The following is a 22,717-nucleotide window of genomic DNA, read 5'->3' as shown; positions in this document are numbered from 1 at the left end:
ACCACTTTCTACATCCTGCCAGATCTGACTTCTAATAGTTTGTTTTGTGAAACAAAAATTTCTATCTATGTTCATACTTTTTTCTTCTATTATCTTTATCCAGTTTTAGGATTAACACAATGTTGATTTCCTAAAATGAGGGGAGAAGTGTTCCTTCTTTTTTCCACTTAAATTGTTTGATATAATTTATCAGTTAAAATGTATATGAGCCTGTTGTTGCCATATAGGTAGGTTTTCAAGCTAGGAATATACTTTCTTTAATAGGTGCTATTCAAATTTTATATTTCCTCCAGAGTTAGTTCCATTAATTTGTTTTCCAAGGTACTTCTTAGACATTGTCAAATTTATTTCAAAAAAAGATTTTTTAAATATTCTTTCTATATCCTTTTAAATTCTGTAAAATCTGTGGTAATGTCTTCTAGATCATGATATAGTAATTTTTAAAATGTATAATTGATATTGTGTAATAGGAAGTAAAGGTCTAAAGGATCAGGGTGAAGTGGGGTTATGGGAAAGGAAAGAAGGGAAAAGAAAAAATATGAGATAAGGAAAAAAACGGAAACAAAGTCTTTGTAAATAGGGAAGGATGGAGGGGGTGAAGGGAGGGCAGGGGAAGGGGAAAAAAATAAGAACCAAGATACTCATGTAATCGTACAAGATCCCAATGATGAATGTAACTGTATTTTATACCTAAAATGTATCAATAAACTTAATGGGAAAAACAGAATCAAAAGAATCATACCCTAGCGATATATGTGCACCCATGTTTATAGCGGCACAATTTGTAATAGCTAAAGCTTGGAAACACCCCAAGTGCCCAACTACTGGCAACTGGATAAAGAAGATGTATTTTTTTTATAAAATGGAGTTCTACTCAGCCATAAAGAATGAGAAACTAGAGACATTTATAGCTAAATGGGTGTATATTGCGGCCATACTCTTAAGTGAAATAAATAGGGCACACATGTGTAAATACTGAATAGTTTCTCTAGTGTGAGAAACTGAAAGTGTAAATAAGGATTAAAATGATTAAAATGAATAATTGATAATTTGAAATAGGAAGGAAAGGTCCAAAGGGGTAGGGGAAGTGGGAGGGGAAGGGGAAAGGAAAGAAGGGAAAGGAAAAATTATGAGAAAAGAAAAAAATTGAAACAAAGTCTATGTAAATAGGGAAGGGTGGATGGTGCACAGGTAGTGGGGAAAAAATAAGAACCAACATACATCATGTACAGATACAAGCACCCAATGATAAATGTAAATGTGTTGTATACCTAAAATGTACCAATAAAAGAATTTAAACAAAAAAAAAAAAGAAGAAGAAGTAACTCATAGGGAATGTCAAAGAAATTACAAAATGTTCTTTCTTAAACTAGGCAGTAAACAAAGAGGTAAAACTTTTATTGTTACTTTACTCATTATAATTATCATTTTATTTGTATAAAATATTTCATAATTTTAAGCTGCTAATGAAGAAGTAGACATAAGTTGTCATTATCAAATACCTTTTGCAGAAGCTGTTTATTTGGATAAAGATTAAAAATGTGTAACACAGGGCCAGAGACTTAGCTCAGTGGTTCCATCGCCTGCCCCGGAAGCGCAGGGACCCAAGTTCAATCCCCAGCACCAAAAAAAAAAAATGTGTAACACACACTATTTAGCTGTCTTCCATTAACATACAGGGAAAGATGCATAACCCAGCATGGGCTTAGAGCATTCCTATCACTGTACATGTTCAGCATAGCTGTGAAGTTGGTGCATCAGTAATAATCACTGGCCTTACAGCTCTGCTTTGTGTTTAAGATTGAGTCTTTTAGAAATCACCCCATCCAGAATATTAGACAGAGTCTCCAAAACATGTTTTTCAAGTGCCATGAGGCCAAAAATTATTCAGCACAATGAAAATGATCCAATGAACACCAGGTCCAAATTACTCTGTGCTGTTAAAGGCTCTATTACAGGATTGCAGAAAGGGTGTGATTAGGTTTTCTCCTTGGAAGTTGTTGATATATGGCCATAAAGAAGATGAACAAACTGAACATGATTCCATGCCGAATAGAGTCCAAAAATATGTAGGTCCAAAAACTTTCCAAGTGACAATTAATAGGGCTCTCATTGGCACCCTTTCTTATGTTCTGGGCCAATCTTGGCCTCGTTGAGGCCTCCATGCCTCCTTCTCCAGGGACACTCACCTCGGTCACTATTACCAGGTGTTCCTGTCCACAGATCATTAGCAGCAATGTCAAAACCTTCCAACAATTGTCAGCACGCCTACATACATCTCCCTCGCCGAAATGCTAAGAACCGTACACATATCGAACAGAAGATAATTTGTTCCCTGTTGCAGGGAATGAGGAGTTCTTTGTTTTCTGAGATATATTGATTTAGAAACTTTAAAAAAAAAAAAACATTTCTGGCTGTCTTTAAAATACTGTTGCAAATGTCTTAACTCATACAAAATCTGTCCTCAATTACAACTTAATTCTAATTGAATGAAAATAGAGCACATCAAAATGGCCTTGTAGGGCCGGGGATTTAGCTCAGTGGTTCCGGCGCCTGCCGCCCAAGTGCAAGGTCCCCAGTTCGATCCCTGGTACCAAGAAAAAAAAAAATGACCTTGTATATTTACCCATGCCATTTCATTCCTTGTCTTAGAGTTACCCAAGAAAGAGGGCACCTCTCAGACTACTGTGACAAAGAATTAGAAATAAGACTTAATAAATTAGTCTGTTATTTAAATGACTTTTTTGTTCTCTTGAAATTATTCAAAATCCTTCATATATCTTAATACCAGTAGCAAACTACCATAAGTAGCATGCCTACCTCCCTCCTAGGTCAATTGCCATTTCTTACTGATATCAGTGGTCAGTGTCCTGTTATGACTTACTTTAATTTACATATATTGTTTGGTGGTTGAATTTATACTGTGTCCTACTTCCAACCTAGAGCTAGTTTTGGCTCAAATCCGGGAGTGCGGCTGTATACTTGGGATGACTGAAAGTAACCTCTAAATATATAGGGTAAAGCAAATCCCTGAAAGATTACTACAATAATAGAAGTCTAGTAGAAGTTTAAAGAATGACACAGAATATTATGAGTATAATACAAAACATCTGTGAAATTTTCTATGTGAGAACACTTTAACAGTCTAATACTAAAAGAGAAAATGACAACAGCATAAAATCAAAATAGTAATATATCATTTATGCAACTGTTGTTGTAGCATCAAGAATCAGGAGGCTAGGCAGGCCTTATCTATGTGGTCGCATAGAACAATGATTGGTGAATCCCAAGCCATCTTTCTTCCAATTCCTTCACTAGCTAAATGACATTAATGACTGTTCACCTGCAAATGATATGGCATGGATTCATAGGGCAATGCTTATGAAGCACTCAAAGTTCTTTCAATGGGAGATCCTATGTAAACACAATCCTATACTCTTCCATACATCTATTACCACATTCTGCTTCTTGCAAACACCACCTTATACCCTAAAAATGAGAAGTTACCTTTCTAGTATTGTACTATTTGTAGTTAGCTTACTCTGAGAAATAATATGACATAAATAAACAGATAAAATTTTAAATATATCTGAGGTATGTGATATCCCATTTAATATTTTTCTCCACAGATTGCCTCCATAAATAGTATTTTTAATACCAACAGTTTATTTTTAACTAACGCCCTATTTTCAGTGGCTCTAACTGGAGTCATGTATCAATCAACAGTGTTTAGGAAAATGTGCCAAAATGTCACCACATTGACTTTCTCACTTGACTGAAAAAGAGATGTTAATAAAATAAGGCTAAGGTACATGGAAAAAAGGAAAAGGTGAAGTTGTTTGTAAAGAATAAGGAAACTAAAACTCATATCACCTCCATTGTAAGATGGAAAATGGAGATAAAGAAGCTTATGATTGGCTCCAGATTCCTGCCCCACAGCTGTATTTTGAGTTGCACCATGGATTTGATGTGACATCGTCTAATCACATGGTCCTATGGCTTTTCTCTCCACCCTTAGAAATTCCTGACACTTCCCGCCTATGTCTCACAGGACAGGACCATCACCTATGGGGTCACATTCCATCCTTAGCCTTAGAGACTTTTTAAAGGAATGAATCTTAAGTTCTTCCAATGAAAATTGCACTGGAAAAATTGATTGGTTAAATATAATTTCACTAAAAAAATCTCAAATATTGCGCTACATTAGACCAACACTCCCACTTCAAACTTAAGATACTAGAAAGATACAAGGCATTCATATAAATGTCAAACAAATTGGTAGTTTAAATCCATTTGGATTTATTAATAATTTGTTGAACTTCAGAATTAAGGATGATGCTTGTTGCTATAAGTTATACAAAGATGATTCAGATAAAACCATGTCTGAAGTATATATTTTATCAGTGCAGGTAGGATAGGAAAGTGGTAAAATAGTGAAATAGTACATAATGAATATAACCAAATGAAGACCAAGGATAAGTACAAAATGCATTGTAATGACTAGTGAAGAAGAGGTGGCACTGGATTGAAGTATAAGGAAAATCTTTATGGAGAAGATGTATTTGAAACAGACCTTGAAATACAGTTAGAATTTTATAAAGAAAAGATAATAAAAGAGAAAATGTGATACAAATGTAGAAAGGAGTCATATTTACAGTAGATTTCTAGGGCAACAAGTAGTCAAATCTAAAGGGAGTATAGAATACTTGTACTGGAATAGAGGAAAAGAGATGAGAATAGTGAGGTCTAAATTGGAATGAGCCTTCAAAGTTACAATAGGGATTAAGAACTTAGTCAAACAGTCTAGGCTGGGAGTCACCAGGTTTTTGAGCAGAAAAATAGCCTAATTAGAGCTAGGCTATAGCTCAAATAATTTGCCCACAGTTGTGTAGGGTGATTATAGAAGAGTAGTCAGTGAGCAGATAGACCAGTCATAAAGCTTTTGCAATATGCTAAGGGAGAAATAATGCAGAACTAAGTCTGAGTGGTAGCAGTAGGCATGAAAGAGATGCCATGTGTGAGATACCAAGAAACACACTCTGAAAGTCAGATGTTGAGGCAGAAAGTTTATTGAGGAGCACTCTCAGGAACCTCTTTCAGGCAGTGTGGGAGTTAGGATGGGGTAGAAGTTAGGTGGAAATAGAGCAGCAACAGAAAACAGAGCCAATTCTATATGAGATTTTAAAGTTGGGATGGCCCCTTAGGGGTCTCCAGTGGGTCTGAGCCTTCATACTCAGTGGACTACCCATGAGATACAGGGGAAAAGGAAGAACCTTTCAGAAGTGAAATCTGCATGGATTGGCAGTTGATAAGATATCAAGGCAGAAAGAGAAAGAAAAGTTAGAGATAAAGCCAAGCTGTAGAAACACCCAGGAAACACCTAGGAATAAAGTGGAAAATCTATTTTGGAGATGAGGGGGCAACTTCAGTTGGGACACATGATCCACTCTTTGTTTTATGTCTAGGGAGGTGTAAAGCCTGAAATACATCACACTTGTGTTAATTCCGATGCCATAAGGAAAAATAAACTTAAAGATAATTTGAGAATCATATTAACAACAAAGGTGGCATAGGAAAATGCAAAAGGTCAAGAGGAGATTCCAAACAGACATGACATAAAAATTGGAAAGCAAGGCTTAAAATAGACAATCCTCATTTAATGACCAAGTTCTGTTCCTATAAGAAATTGTATATAGTATGTACCTTACAATATTCTGAAAAAAGAAAAATGGTCAAAGGAAACTCCAACTTGATGACTTTGCTTTTATTTGTATAACTCTTACATGCAGTACTGTAATGTATAATAGAACCTAAAAGTATAGTACTGTACAATCCAATCAGCAAAAATTACAGTACTGTATAAACAAGGTATACTGTATAAAAAGACACTGAGGTTCTATAAACAAAATATACAAAACTGTACAAGAAAAAATCATATCATAAGTCCAAGAGGTGGGTCGTAAGTCGGAATAGTCATTAAACAGTTAGGTTGTTAAACAAGGCATTCTTGTATCTCATTGTAGATGATATGATGAAATCCCTGAAAATCCTTAGCCAGTCAATGATAAAATATAAGTAATAACATAGTAAGATATCAGGATATGAAATTAACATGTGAAATAGAAAAGAAAAGGTCCAAAGGGGAAGGGGAAGTGGAAAGTAAAAAAGGGAAAGGAATAAATATGAGATAAGGAAAAAATGGAAACAAAGTCTTTGAAATAGGGAGGAATAGAGGGGTTGAAGGCAGGGCAGAGGAATGGGGAAAAAAATAAGAACCAAGATATATCATGTAAAGGTACAAATTCCCAATGGTGAATGTCATCATATTGTATACCTAATATGTACCAATAAAATTAATGAAAAAAATAGCCTTCAAATATACATACCATAATCAATTAGAAGATATAATTTCTTTGCAAGGACCATAAAAAGATAAAATAATTAGGAGTAAACAACAAGAAAAATATAACATATGAAGAAAATCATAAAGCTGTGAAATACTTCTGAAAGACACCAAACAGACTTCATGGAATAGAAGTCTCCCACTTCTCTTGGATAGGATGACTCAACATTATGAAGATATAAATCATGTGTCCTCCAGTAAATGTATAAATGTAATGCAATCCCAATAAGCATGCAATAAATCTCTGTGGAATTTAGCCAAGATGACTCTAAAATTCATGGAAAAAACAAATATGCAAGAATATCTAGCAAATTACCAATAAAAAAGTAATGAAGGAAGAACTAGCTCCACCAAATATGAAAGCACACTATAAAACCTCCGCAATTAAAAAAAAGGCATTGTGTTCTAGTATAAGCAGAGAGATAGGCATTGGGATGGAACAGAAGAGAGAGCCAAATAGATGGTGAAACTAATGTTATAGGTCAATAGGGAAAATAAAGACTCTATTAAATAGTGTTGAGGAAAATACAACTGTTTGAAAGACAGATAAAGCTAGATCCACAAAAATCAATTTCAAATTATTATATTACATATTTGAAATTTCAAATATATTACACATGTAAATGAAAAACATAAAATCTTTCAAGAAGTAGAAGAAAACATGGATTAATATCTTCAGATCCTGGTGTGAGGGAAAACATCTGTGGTTCAAATCCAGATATGAAAAAAATACAATGAGCATATCTAAATATTTAAAATACGATTTTAATCATGTGGCATAGCAAAACAAAGTCAAAATTAAAGTTAAAAGACAAATGACAAACAGAATGAAAATATGTAAAACATTTATCATAAATAAAGACCTAATCTATTCAATATATTTATCTCTAAAAATAGCTGAAAGGAAATAATTAAAATTCTAATGGGAATATAAGAAAAGACATAAACAGACAGTTCATCCTCCAGCACCAAAAAGGGAAAAAAGGGATACAAATATATGTAAAGATGCTCATCTTCATTCATGATAAGAGAAATACAAGTCAAAACTACACTAATTCTATATACAGCTACTTTTCACTTATCAGATTGGCAAAAATTCATAACTTGACAACACATTCTTTCATGTCTTGCTGGTAGAAGGGCAAACGGGTACCGACCCTATGGAGGAGAATTGAGCAAAATCTACCAAAGCTATGTATGCATTTACCCTTTGACCCAACAATTCCAGTTCTAAAAATTTACCTCAGAAATGACCTTTATAAATCCAAAACAACATATGTATAAAGATAGCCACTATGGAATTATTTGTAGTATCAGCCAAATACTGGAAACAACCTAAGTGCCCATTCCTAAAAGATAGCAGAATAAACTATGAAACAGTCACACAAAGAAATACCAAGCAACACAAAAAAGTAAGGAAAATTCCTACGAATTTTTGGAGTGGTTTCCAGGATATATTCCTAAGTTGAGAAATCAAGGTTCAAAGAGAGTATAATATATAGTATCCTAGGTTGTGTGTAAGACAGATAAGCCAGAAATTCATGAAAAATAGTAACCTTTAGATGGCAGATTCGAACATTCGCAGGGATAGGGATAGAAGTCAGGTTTTACTGAACAAATAATTTCATAATGTACATTTTTACTTTTGAAACAGGCAGTTGTTTTACCTAGAAAATAAAATTTAATTTTAAAATAATAAAGAAAAGCAAATTCTAAGAGTGAATACAAACAGAAAGAAATGAATAAATGAAACTAGATATCAAATCAATGACATAAGAGGACAGGAAAATAAATTAATTCCAGTAGCTTTTGAAAACAGCAGTCAGGAAATATGTGCTCTCTTGTAATGATTCTTTTTTTTTTTCTTGTAATGATTCTTACAAGGAGATTTTGCCCGTGTACACATGAACACACACACGCACACACACACACACACAACAGTGCACATTTAACTATGTTTGTATTCATTTTGTTTGTCACAACCAGGGTGTGAGGTACTAGCATCTAGTTTCTAGAGGCTAGGAATGCTACAGAATATTGAATGACACACAGAACAATCCTACACAACAAAGAATTATCCAGCACAAAATGCCAAGTGTGCCAAGGTTGAGAACCCGTATCTTAGAGATAGACAAGGAGCAAAACACAATGATTATGAAGAAATTTTTTAACTTTACTATAGATCTGTTTTGAAAGCTACTGATGTAAGAATTTGAAAAATTTATGTATATATTACAAAAGAGAGCAAATGAGCAAATTTATGAATTTTTTGAGAATGAGACACTTTGGGCAAAAGAAGAAACAAATATTGACTGAGACAAAGTGAAGAACCCTAAGATTGCTGAGTATGAATTACTAATTTAGTAGAATTTACACTTGAAAAGGCACAAAATGATGATATTCTTACAGCAATAAACACATTTTATACTAGATCACAGTTTATTTTTCTTTCTTTTCCTTTTTTTTTTTTCTTTGTGGTACTGGGAATTGTGGTACAGGGCCTTCACACTCAGCTACATCCCCACCCCTTTTTAATTTTTTTATTTTGAGACAGGGTTTCCGTAAGTCACTAAATTGCCAAAGCTGGCCTCAAACTTGCAATCCTCCTGCCTCAGCCTCCTGGCTTGTTTGGTTTTTAGGCATATGGCACTACACAGAGCTACTACAGCTTCTAAACATCATTATTTTTTTGTTTTGTTTTGTTTTGTTTTTGTTTTTGTTTTTGGTACCGGGGATTGAACTCGGGTCTTTGTGCTTGCGAGGCAGGTGATGGAACCACGTAAACATCATTATTTATGAAACGGAATTAGGTCTCTTTAGAAAGCTACTGACTCAAGGACTGAGGAACAAGGTGAGTCCAACTAGCTGTGCCATAAAAAAGGACACACTGAAAGGCTAATGGGGTATACTAATACTGTAGTTGCGTTGAAGGGATACCTAGTGGTCAAATTTTAAATAATGTGAACGTGAAAAAGAATAATGATGGTACTAGGTTACAGTACATTTAATCATAAAAAGAATCCATGTGTCCACATTGTTACTCAAAAAAAAAAGTATGGAAATCCCTATTCATAGAAGAGAATAAGCTATAAATAATATATTAATATTAGAAATATCACAATTTTACAACTACAAATGCAATAATTGATTCAGGCAAGATCAGAAATGGATGCTAATACTTCATGAGGCTATAAAATCCAAACAATCTTAAAAATATTACATGGCATATTCTCATTAATTACAAAGGGAAGAGTTCCCCTTGCCATTGTAAAATCTGGCAGACTTCAATTTGACCAAAGAGTCGAATGTTATGTTAACTCGCCAATATTAAGATAAATCAACATGATGCAATAGTAAGTAACCAGCCTCACCTGTGTAATACAAACACACCATGCCTCAGGCAGCATAGTGTAGGATTGTAAGCTCTGGCTCAGGCAAACCTTGATTTCTATGCCAGCAAGAGGAAATAACCAAAAGAGTAAAAGAGGATGTGATGAGATATTATGCATGAGCCTTCATTGAATATTTTAAAAAATAGTTTCAAAAGACAATACTGGGACAAGAAGCAATTTGAATATGGTTTAATTATTAAATACTATTACTTCATGTTAAATTTATTTCTTGTGATAATAATATTATAATCATGTAGGAAAGTGTCCTTGTCCTTGGAAAATATATGCTGAAGTATTTAGGAATAAATCACCATAATGTCTGCAACATACTTGATCAGAAATGGATGCAACTTACTTAAAAGGTAGTTATACATACATACTAAATATATACTATGAGAGAGAAAGTAAATGTAGCAAAACTTTAACAATTGGTAAGTCTAGCTAAGGGGCATACCCTGTCAATTTTCTTAAAGATTTGAAGTGTCACATTTAAAATAAGAGTGATTTCATGTTCTTAGCAGCACAGTTCTTAATAGCTAAAACTTGGAAACAGCCCAAATGCCCATCAGCTGGAGACTGGATAAAGAAAATGTGGTTTTTTTATAAAATGGAGCACTACTCAGCCATAAAAAATGAGAAATTAGAGACATTTATAGCTAAGTGGATGCACATTAAGGCAATACTCTTAAATGAAATAAATAGGACACACATGTGCAAATACTGAATAGTTTATCTGGTGTGAGAAACTGAAAGTGTAAATAAGGACTAAATGTATAATAGGTCATGTGAAACAGGAAGAAAAGGGGCAAAGGGGAAGGAAGTGGGAGGGCTAGGGGAAAGGATAGACGGGAATGGGATTAATATGAGAAAATGGAAAAATAGGAACAAAAATCTTTATAAATAGGGAGGACTGGAGGGGTTGAAGGGAGGGCTGGGCAAGGGTGAAAAATAAGAACCAAGAGAGACTATGTAAAGGTGCAAATTTCCAATGATGAATGTCATTATATTGTATACCTAAAATGTACCAATGATTAGAATGAATAATCGATAATGCAAAATAGGAAGAAAAGATCCAAAGGGGTAGGGGTAGTGTGAGGGGCAGGGGAAAGGAAAGAAGGGAAAGGAAAAATGATAAGAAATGGAAAAAATGGAAATAAAGTCTTTGTAAATAGGGAAGGGTGGAGGGTGTGAAGGGAGGGCTAGGAATGGGGAAAAAATAAGAAGCAAGATGCATTATGTAAAGGTACAATTCCCAATGAGAAATGTAATTGTGTTGTATACCTACAATGTACCAATAAAAGAATTTAATACAAAAAAAATTTAAAAATAAATAAATAAAATAAGAGTGGTTAAAATAAAATAAAATAAAATAAGAGTGGTTGCCAGGATTTAGCTCAGTGACACTGTGCCTACCTCACAAGCACAAGGTCCTGAATTCGATCCCTGGTACCAAAGGAAAAATAAAAAATAAATAAGTAAATAAAAAGAAAAAAATAAGAGTGGTTAAAAAAGTTTAAATCCATGAATTAATAGGGAACAAATGTATTATTTAAAAATGAATAAAAGGATGGAATCAAGAATTTATTCTGACTTCCCTAAAAGATCTGTAATTCAGGGTAACCAAATAGTTAATTAGGAAAGTTTGTCTATAGAGAAGCCATCTGTATAATAGAGTATCCTAGTAAAGTAATTAATCTAGGTATAATAATCAACTGTCAACCTATTGAAAAGAAAATAATCAGAACCAGTATACCTCCTGATGGAAGTAGACAATACCATTGAAGCCATCTTGCCAAATTGAAATAAGTGATACAACTAAGATTCTAGATAAAACCATCAATACACTGGAAATAGGGTGAACAGAAGCACAGGTTAAAATCACCCTGAGGATGAGATCATTCATGTCAGGTAAGAAATGCCCAACAGACCTACAGGACAAACACTCTTTTTCTTTCCTAATGAAATACTATAGGAGAAATTGTAGAAGAAGACAGTTATAGCTGAAAAGGAACATAATATAGCAACCTATTTGAATGTATGAATTTTATTTATAATCCTAATTTACACAAACTTGTTAAATATAGAAATGGGGCTAGGATATTTGACAATGTTAAGGAATTACTATTAATCATTTGTAGACAGAATAATGGTTTCTGTGGGATTTGGGGCAGGTTGTTTGTTTTATTTGTTTTTATTTCTGATGCTGGAGATCAAAGCGAGGGTTATTCTAGGCAAGCACTCTACTATGAACTATATCCCCTGCCTCAGAAATGTTGATTATGTACTCTTAAAAATAATTCTTATTTTTTAGATATATACCCTGAAGTATTTATGGATGAAATAATATAATTCTGGAGATTTACTTCAAAATAATATGGAAAGAGGCATACAATTAATAACTGCTGAGGCTGGTGAGGAATATGTGGGGGTACATGGTATTAATCTCTTTACTTTAGAAAATAATTAAATGTTTGAAAATAAATTTTTCTGAAGTAAAAATTAGCTGAAAAAATAAAATCAGCTTAGAGAAAAACAAAAACAAAAAACAGAAGGCAACGGGTTCTCTGCCCTTTTCCCTTTATTTATTGGCTTCTTAGCATGGATGACCTCTTGCTAAACCATTTACCTGTATTATCCCACTTAAGCCTCACTAAGTCATATCGTCACCTACTGGGTATTGCCAATACTAAGCCATGTCCTCTAGTGTCAAATTTCCTGGGTTCAAACCTAATTCTGCCATTCCATATGGAGCCAATTAATCTCAATTTCCTTATCTCTAAAATGGGGGTGACAATTACATTCTCCATTTCATAGGGTTGTAGTGAGTTTTAAACAATAAATTATCTTAAGTGCTTAGGTTACTCCTTGCATGTAGTAGCTCAATGTAACAACTGGTGCCTGTTACAAATAAGTGACAGGAATAAGATATCAACTTAGGTTTGCCTGACCAAACTCATTATCTTGCACTATGCTGCCTTGAGAATTTGGGGTGCATATGCATGTACGCATCCATTCTCTGTCAAAGCTACTTCATTCAACTTGTTGAGCATATCTTAGATTTTATTTATGTATCAGCAACAAGGTTTGGGACCTGCCAACAAAGAGATTAGGGTTTGATAGAATCTTATACAGTGACTTAGGTGAATGCTTAATTCATTTATTCTTTCAATATATATTTATTAAACTTTGATCTTCAAAAGATGCTAGGTATTTAATACTTAAAGTAGACACAACCCCTTTTCTCACAAATTCAGTAATCAGGGGCCATGCTAGAAATTTCACCACACTGCTGACTGGGAGGAAGAAGGTCTCAAGTAGTGTCAGATGGGAACCCTGCAGAGAAATCTACCATTTGATACTCTGACATCTATTCAGAAATGGACATAACCAATTAAAACATGATTTTAGAAATCATCAACACTAGTAGTTCCAAATCAGCAAGTAGGTCCCAGCCATGGGGACTCTGGACAATAGTCAAATGTGTGGGAACCAGCCAATGACCAGAAGTATTTTCTGGAACTCTGTCCATTCATGGAGGAAATTTCCTAAAAAGTTGAGAAATAAAAGGAAAGATTGTAATCTCGGGGAAAATTGCAAGTATAGGAAAGAATATTTGGACTTAACCCTACCAACAGGGCCCTGGTTCTGAGGAATCACTGGTCTCATCCAGAAGCAAGAAGACCATGGCATTATCAAGGTCAGTGCCTAGACTGAGTTCTGAAGCCTCCACCATGATGGTTGGGGACATGGAATTCTCTACCATAACTTCTCTTTGAGTATTCAGTTTAACCCCTCACCTTACACTCAACCACCCCATAACCACAATTCCCATAACCAACCCCTGAGGCAAGAATTTATGTTCAGGTAATTTATTAAGAAGTTCTCCCAGGAGAATCCAGGAAGGGGATGGAAGAAGAAGCAAGAACTGTGGGAAAAAAGGATGATGATGATGATGATGATGATGATGATGATGATGATGATGATGATCAGGAAAGAAAAAGAAAATGATGAAGAGAAAAACAAAGAAAGGGTGAAATTTCCAGCAAAAGTCCCAGAGTGTAGATTCAGTGGGATCCTACAGAAAGTGTGGAATATATACTTTGTCTCAGAGTTTGTCCCAATTGAAGGCAAGAAAGTCATGCTTTTCTGCTCCTACACAAGACTGTCCCTGGATCACAGCTACTCTTGAGAGATCTACACTCCCAGGCACTTCCCACTCTTTGCACTTATTGCCAAAGAGGCTCACACAGTCCCAGGCTCAGCCTCTAAGAGAGTCAGGTGCAGGTTTGCCAAAGCAGAGTAACACAGAAGCCTGTGAAGAGCACACAGACAATTGAAATGTTTCTTAAGAGCTCTGGGCAGACTACCAGTAATGTCTATCCCATGTACTCCAGATCCTGGGCTTAATGGTCAGTAAAGGATAATTTGAGGTGATGGCAACTGGCCTGGCCATTGTGAGTATGCTGAAGATAATTAGTGTGTACACTGACAATTACTTTATACTTCAAAGTGTAATAGAGTCGAGCTGTGAGTAAGCTTAGGGACTTTGTGAGAATTGACTTTGCAATGGGTAATACTGATCGGTGCAGGGGCAAGCTATCATTCATGTCTGCTGGCAGGAGTGGTCATGCCAAGTATTCTGCTGACCTCAGAGCCACTGGGAGCCCAGGAAGGCAGAACTCAGCATCGCAGCTCTCTCCTCCTCTTCTCAACATTCTCAACCAATAAGTGAGATGGAGAAACACATCCCTCTGGTGAAATGTCAAAAAGTTGAAAGAACCCTCAACATTTTAATAGGATCAGCATGCAGTTTCCTAAACTTGACTCCAGTCAGTAAGAAAGAAGCACTCAGATTACTCAGTCACACTTTTCCAGTCTCTCTTGGCTGTCCACTGTCTATTTGTGCCTAGACATAGGATGACCCCAGACCTGTTCCCCTAGACCCTCCTCAGATTCCTTCTCATTTCTTTCATATCTATTCTTTGGAGCTAGACACTGCCCCTGATCACCACTACTTCATATTAAATCCAAGGTCCCTCACACTAGATGAGTAGACTTATACATTGGAAGTTAGAGAGCAATCCATGATAGCAAAGGAATGAGAATGTTCTAGTTTGTGTATACTTTTTGAGACATGGAAGTGAGGGAGTGGTGATTCTAACTGAGGAAGGCAAAGGATAAAAAATGGTCTGCTTTAAGAGCTACCAACAAGACCCCAAGCCATAGGTAGATTAGGCAATTACAACACAAGAGCGTACAGGTGAAGGGAAAACAGAGATCCTCAGAGACTGAAGTGTCTTTGGCTGAAAATTAAACGCATTAAGACCCCAAAGAAAGCCAGAGAAGAGATCCCATGGCCACTCCAGAGGTTGAAAACCCTCACCAAAAACCATTCCTTGGACCCTTGGTTTTTTTCTTACCATATAGTGTCCCCATTACAAGAGGAAGCATGCCAGAAGAAAAGCAGAAGGGGAGAAAGGTAGCAGTCTTGTTAAAATTATCTTACTCTGCAATTTTACAAGGAATGCTTCCTGTGGCTTCAGGGCCAGAGCTTGGTGTCTTGAAACATTATCTTCATTAGTTTTTTGTTCTGCTCAGCTGATTCTTTTGAGTCATTCAAATCTCATGTACATGCTCATCAGAAAAGGCCTTCCATAACCTCTCTAGCTACGCCTACATTATTTTCTTTTTCCGCAGAGCACTTACCACTACCTAACATTATTTTACATACCAATAATAAACTTAAGGTCTATGAACAAAGACTTTATTTTGTTTTGTTTTAAGCAGTGTCCTACCACTAAACTCAGAGCCTGGTAGGTGCTCAGCAAGCATGAGGTGAATGAATTAAAGACCATACGAACTAGCATGAAAGGTTGTCTATAAATTATTGCTGAGTGGGAAAAAAACACATTGTAGAAAGATATACAGTTGACTCTCATTATTCATGGATCCTGCATTTGTGAGATTGCCTACTCACTAAAATTTATTTGTAACCCCAACATATATACTCATGATGCTTTCTCAGTCTTTCATAGGCATGCACATTCTAGCTGAGGTTGGAGAACAAGGCCACATTCTGCTTTCTTGTTCTAGTTCATATATTGTAAGCAAGTGTCTTTTTCATGATTTTTTTAATGTCATGTTTTCTGTAGTTAATTTTGTTATTTTAAATGGCCCCAAACATATGATAGAGTATTGTCTAGTATTCTTAAACGTAAGAGGTCTGCAATGTGCCTTATGGAGAAAACGCATGTATCAGGTAAGCTTCATTTACGCATAGGTTATAGTGTTGTTGGCCGTGAGTTCAATGTTAAACAATTGACAATATACATTGAATAAACTATTTTTAAACATAAATATGCATAGAATAAGGTGATTGATTGATTGACTGTCTGGAGAAAATGTTAGAACCAGAGGCTCACAGAACCTAATTCTTTATTTCCCCTGGGAGCAATGGTTCGGTATTCACTTATTAAGTGTTTATGATAACTTTATAAACCATAACTGCTGTGAATAATGAGAATCAACTATAAAGAGCATGCTAGATTGGCTCAAAATATATGTATGATAGAGACACATACATAGAGATAGAGATGACAGAGATAGAGATAGACATAGATACAAAGACATAGAGATAGACAGAGATAAATATATAAATTGATACAGACATTGAAAAGTAACTATAAATACCAGACAGTTAACAATAGTTACCTCTAGGAGTGTGTAAGACATAGTAGGAACATATATAAAGCTTTTTTTGTGCCCTTTTTTATACTTTTGCATTTTTGACGATTTTTCAACGAGCAATTACTATTTCACTAACTTCTCAAGCCACTGTTTCAACAAACTAAAACAATTCTTTTATTGCTTTTACAGCTAAACTTGAGCAAAATCTAGAAAAAACATATACTCTTTGGATATTTATATTTTAGAAGAAACGTTAATAAGCAAGTGCATACCTATAAAGAAATAAAATAAAAATAGACCAGATAAGTGACTGAGAGGCAAAACAATATGTGCAAATAACAACACTTCTCATCCGTATTGCTAAATAAACAATACATAAATAAATAGTGAGTTACTGAGGGAAGGAGGCTGCCTTTAAGCTAGCAATAATGCAAAGGAAAAAGAGCATGCAACAAATTTCTACCTATGGTCATACTTTTTTCTTCTATTATCTTTATCCAGTTTTAGGATTAGAACAATGTTGAGTTCCTAAAATGAGGGGAGAAGTGTTCCTTCTTTTTTCTGCTTTAATTGTTTGATATAATTTATCAGGTAAAATGTATACGAGACTGTTGTTGTCATATAGGTAGGTTTTCAAGCTAGGAATATACTTTCTTTAATAGGTGCTATTCAAATTTTATATTTCCTCCAGAGTTAGTTTCATTAATTTATCTTCCAAGGTACTTCTTAGAAGTTGTCAAATTTATTTCAAAAAAGATTTTTGTAATATGCTTTCTATATCTTTCTAAATTCTGTAAAATCTGTGGTAATGTCTCCTAGATATTGATATTGTAATTTTAAAATGTATAATTGATATTGTGTAATAGGAAGTAAAGGTCTAAAGGAGAAGGGGAAGTGGGGGGGTAGAGGAAAGGAAAAAAGGGAAAAGAAAAAATATGAGAAAAGGAAAAAAATGGAAACAAAGTCTTTGCAAATAGGGAAGGGTGGAGGGGGTGAAGGGAGGGCAGGGGAAGGGGAAAAAAATAAGAACCAAGATACTTATGTAAAGTTACAAGATCCAATGATGAATGTAACTGTATTTTATACCTAAAATGTACCAATAAACTTAATGGGAAAAAAAAGAAAAAGAGTATGCAAAAAAAGAGGACAGCCTTCTAGTTTGGCATGAGTATGGTCATCAAAGAATCAACCCAGAAAAGCAAAACAAAACTAAAAGCTGGAAGCAAACAAAGTATCTAGTTCACACTGGTGGAAAGAAATAGTTTCAGAACAAAGGAATTTTGGGGATTTGACTTTTCTGTATCATATATTTAAACAACTAGATTTTAAAAGTAGCATCCTATCAACCTTTCTCATTGTATTGGTCCATTAAAAAAAAAGATTTTTTTCAGAGTTCGATCCCCAGTACCAAAAAAAAAAATTTTTTTTCTCCAAAGAAGAAATACAGTGTTAGCTTGGTTATTCTCAGAGCAAGCTATTTTTTGTACGGTGTTGGGTACTGGTAAAGACAAAGATTGCTGCTAATTAATTCCAGGCAAAGGAGACTTGGGGCATGCACAAGTAAATGAAGAAACAATTTAGCACGTAATATGTAAGAGGTAAATGCTGTTTTTCTTGTTTCATGTACAGAAGGCCATGAAGTAAAAATAATTTAGGTGATGTTTTTCCTCTTTCACAGATAGCAGAAGTGCTCGGTGGCACCAGCAAGGCCTTATACTCAACAAGAATTTAACACTATTCTCCTTATTTCCTCACACCACCACCACCAGGGGATTCTTCTTACATGGTTATCCCTATAAAACATCATCTTAAAAAGGACTCTGGATTGGACTTACAGACTCTCATGTAACCTCAACATAAGAAAATCGAGACAAATGAGCCATCTTAGACCTTTACCCCTGGGAGGATCAGAAAAGTTGGAGGGGCAGGTCTCCGTGAGAAACTGCTAAGGTGTGATGCTGTCACTTGGGAAGGTGGCCTTCTACAATGTTGGACCTGTGTTTTATACCAATGTGAATTTGACCAGCATGCACTGCAATCATCAATGAAAAAAACAATACAGCTATATTTTGCCCTTTTGAGTCAAGCAGAGCATAATGAATCTATTACAGAATAAAAATTTGGAATCCTCATATAGGAAATGTACCCCAGGAGAGTTACAGGTAGCATGACTGTATGCCTGGTCAATGGGCATGAAATTGTATTTTATTTCTTTCCCAAATGTATTTTTGTTTCCTTAAGTAAGGAAAAATTGCATTTAAAGAAAAAAGCTTCCAGGCATTTATTGATCTTTCAGCATGTACATTTATATTAATGATGAGAATAAAATTTGAACATTTAAGGGGAGGAAAAAAGTCTCCATGCAAGCTAATCTTATGCCAACCCCGCAGCCAATCTAACTGAATTTTAAGTATGCCTTTGAGTTCTTCCTTCTTCCATTTCTAATATATTTTACTGAATGCAGAAATAATTTTTTCACTATAGACTTAAAAACTCATTAATAGACAACATTATGGCTCACAGATGGACTAAGGAGAAGCTTCTCCTGGGGTTTTGTTTTTCATCTTACTTTCTTAGTTTGAAAGAAAGGACATAGGTGGGCCTTAATTAAAATCTGGGGTTTCTTAGAGCAGGCAAATTCTAGGAAAATCTTCTGGTAGGTATCACCAATATTCAGTACAATAAATACATTTCAGGAGCTCAAAGTTATCTTCCTCTAATGAGCCTATAATGAAATTATTTTAGTATTAGTTGCCTGAGGGATTTGAGCTTTGTTATTGGAACATAAGAAATTTTAAACTCTGAGAAAGGCCACTTGACTCAGCATGGCTGATACTTGCAAATTCCCTGATTCCAGCTCCCTATAGTTTCTCAATTTACAAATTCATCAGTTTAAAGAAATAAAATGATGTTCCTAGTTTCTTTGGAGTTTTTGGAAACTGCTTATTTGTGACATTTTTCTTCTAGGTAAGAGCATTTTGGCAACAGCATCTTTCTTCCTGTACTGCCCTGGTGGTATAAGGTCAGGTTGGCCCCTATACTGTGAGCATAAAGAACTTAAATGGAATAATATTATTATACTTCACAATCTACAGAAATATATTTGGCCCCTGTGAAGTGTCATTTTCCTCCAAAAAGAATAAGCGGCTTCTTTATTAAGCCATTTGGAAAAACAGAAATAGTTGGGGGTTATTTTTTTAACCTCTTTGTGTTGGCAAGATACTGCACTATGCTGCTCCTAAAGCAAAAGAATAGAAGAGATGCAATGACTTTAAAATTTTATTCTGAAACAATTTCCAAAATGAAAACATGGAAAATCACTGGGTCAGTCTTGAATTGGTATGCTCCACAGGATGTGTACCACTGAACCCACCTAGAAAAGGGTTTAGTTTGTGAGAAGACAGAACCTTCCATCATGTGATCTCCATGGTCCTCTTTATTGTAAATCCATCCAACTTGTGATATCCTCGCCCAATCCTATGGCTGTGGCTTCTTTTCGTGCAAAGATGACACCTGTTCCAGGAAGCCACACTTGTGAGCTCTTTTTTCCTCAGAACTATAGCTAGAAAATCTTCAACCAGAAATCCCACCTTCTTAAGATCAATATTAATGGAATCATTGACTTTTAAAAATTTCATTTCCATTTGTCAGATTCTTCTCTATTTTTCTCACATATGTTATTCACCTTCACCTCAACAAGTACTGAACCTCCCTTCCCCCATTTTTTTCCCCTCAATAGTAATTTCTTTCTCAGCCTTGTGGTCTTCTGCTTATCAATCTGGTTTTCACTGTCTCTTCTCTTGCCCTTTATGCACAGAATCTTGTTGATTCTTTCTCAGTGATGTCACCTGGGCTTACTCTTTCCTTTATGTCTCACAACCATTGCCCAGCTTAGCCAACCTTTACTACCTCTCTTTATATGACTAGGAAATCTTAAGTATTGCTGTTATATTTCTCTGTTTCTAGTCCTCGTATCCCATCCTAGTTTAGTCGTAATATATCATATAGCTATCACCTTCTTCAAATGCCATTTTCCTTTCTTTGCCTTCTGTTCTCATCTTTACCAGATATTTTCAGTGTAGCTTAAGTTAATTTTTTTTGGTACTGGGAATCAAACTCAGGACCTTGCACTTGCGAGGCAGGCACAGCACCACTGAGCTAAATCCCCAGGTCTGTAGCTTAAGAATCTCACTAAAATAACACCAATGACCAGCTGAGTATCTGTTATAATCATACTAGGTGCTACACAAACAAAACTGCTTTACATACATTATATTTAATCCTGACTAACAGTTGTCTTGTTATTTCCACTTTACAATAGAGAAAACTGAGACTTAGAATAACTAAGTATTATGTCTTATATCTAGATGTCACCCCAAAGCCTCACATGCTCATAGGTAGAGCTTTGGGGAGGTGACTGGATCATGTATGTGGATTAGTCCACTGTTTGGTTTAGCATAGTTCTGTGTGAATGATGGAATTACTGAAGAGGAAAGGCCCTCCTTGGGTGTGGGTGGCATCAACCAATAGGCTTGTAGACTGGTTGGAATAAAAAGGGAAAGAAGAACGAAGTCTCTCTGCTTCCTGCCTGTCATGCCATGGACTGTTTCTCTTCTGCAGTGCTCCTCTGCCATTCTACTCTGCTTTGGAGCAAGTTGACTATGAAATGAAACCTCCATAAACTGTGATCTAAAGTAAACCTTCCCTCATTTTACTTGTGGGTGTCCAGTAGTTTGTCCCAGCAACAAGAAAGTAACTAAGACAGTAAGCAACTTTCCAGTAATGACTAGAGCTAAAATTAAATTCTTATCAGTTTAACTTCTAAACCATGCTTCTTCCTGATTATGAAGGCTTTCAATTGCCTAATGGATTTATCTAAACTCTTCTGGCCTCCAATTTTAATATACACCTGGCTCATCTGTTCTACCATATCACCATAGACCTTGTGACCCAAAAGTTAGTTCTTTTTGAGGCTCAGGTCCTAGCTCCATGGCCCACCAGCTTAGTGAGCCCAAGCAAATAGTGTTACCTCTCTAAATGTCAATTTTCTTATGAATCTTGATAATAGCACCCATCTCATAGAAATGTTGTGAGTGGGACAATCCTCTCTTCACACTGATTTCCACCTGTTTCTTCCATCAGGATTTTCCTTTCCTTTTCAATTACAAAAATGCAATACAAAGTCAACACTTTCAATTAATTTTACTGGTTAATTTCTTCTCACCATATTTTTGTAGAAATAAATCTAATTTCATTACATACTCTCACAAATATATTAACAACATGACACATTGTCTTGCTCTTGGTTACATATTACATTATTTTCTATTATCCTTTTTTTTCTTGTGTGGTCTTTTTCTCTTTCTAAAATTATTATAAGTTTCCAAAGGACATAAACATTATTTTCAATAAGCCTCACAATAAGAAATTAATACTGTGCTGAGTACAAAATGCTTTCCTCCCATGTTGAGAATCTCAGATTTATATTTCATAAATTATTATTTATTAACCATAATATCAGTTACCTTTCTCTCCATCCTCTTCTTGCTCTAGTAGATTCTAATCATCTCAATCCAAGGTCCTAATATCAGAGCCCCACTGCCTGAACCTCTAGTAATTCACTCACTCATTCATGATGAACAAAGGAGACTGAAGGAAACCCAGTGTGACTGTAACAGGATAAGGTGAGAGGACACAGAGGAAGATTAAATTCAAGATGACAGCAGAGCCAGCATATGCACAGTCCTGTTGGAGACAGTATAATAGCGGAGCACATGTCTTCTGGACCTAGAACTCTGTGGTCTGGATCCTAATGGTTTAACTGTGAGCACACTGCACTTCCTCTCTGCCTCATAGTCCTTAATTGTACAATGGGAATAATAATAATAATTTCAGTGTTATTTATCTGTTCCCCAGCAAACATTCTGAGATAGAAATTTGTGTAGGGTGTACTCTTAGAACACGAGAAGCCAGTAAGAGAAGAAAGATGGAGGAGAGGGAGACTTTGAAGTGTGCAGCAGCTGCAACAGAGGTCTCAGCTAATCTCACAGGGCTCTGAAGGGATATGGACCAGTCATTGGATAGAGACTGTTCCTAAAAATGGACATATCCTTGCACAGGTAGCTCCTTCCTGCCAAGTGTGATGTCTAGGAAGGGATTTGGCTGTGAGCTGTCAGTAGATAACACCTCAGAAGACAAGGGAGTGGATGCCCTGATCCTGTAAGGGAATATGTGT

Source organism: Heterocephalus glaber, unplaced genomic scaffold, assembly GCF_053883595.1.
Source record: "Heterocephalus glaber isolate CG9 unplaced genomic scaffold, H.glaber_assembly_v1.0 deba00001550, whole genome shotgun sequence".
NCBI classification, from domain to species: Eukaryota; Metazoa; Chordata; class Mammalia; order Rodentia; family Bathyergidae; genus Heterocephalus; species Heterocephalus glaber.
Note: the sequence above shows the minus strand (reverse complement) of the source record.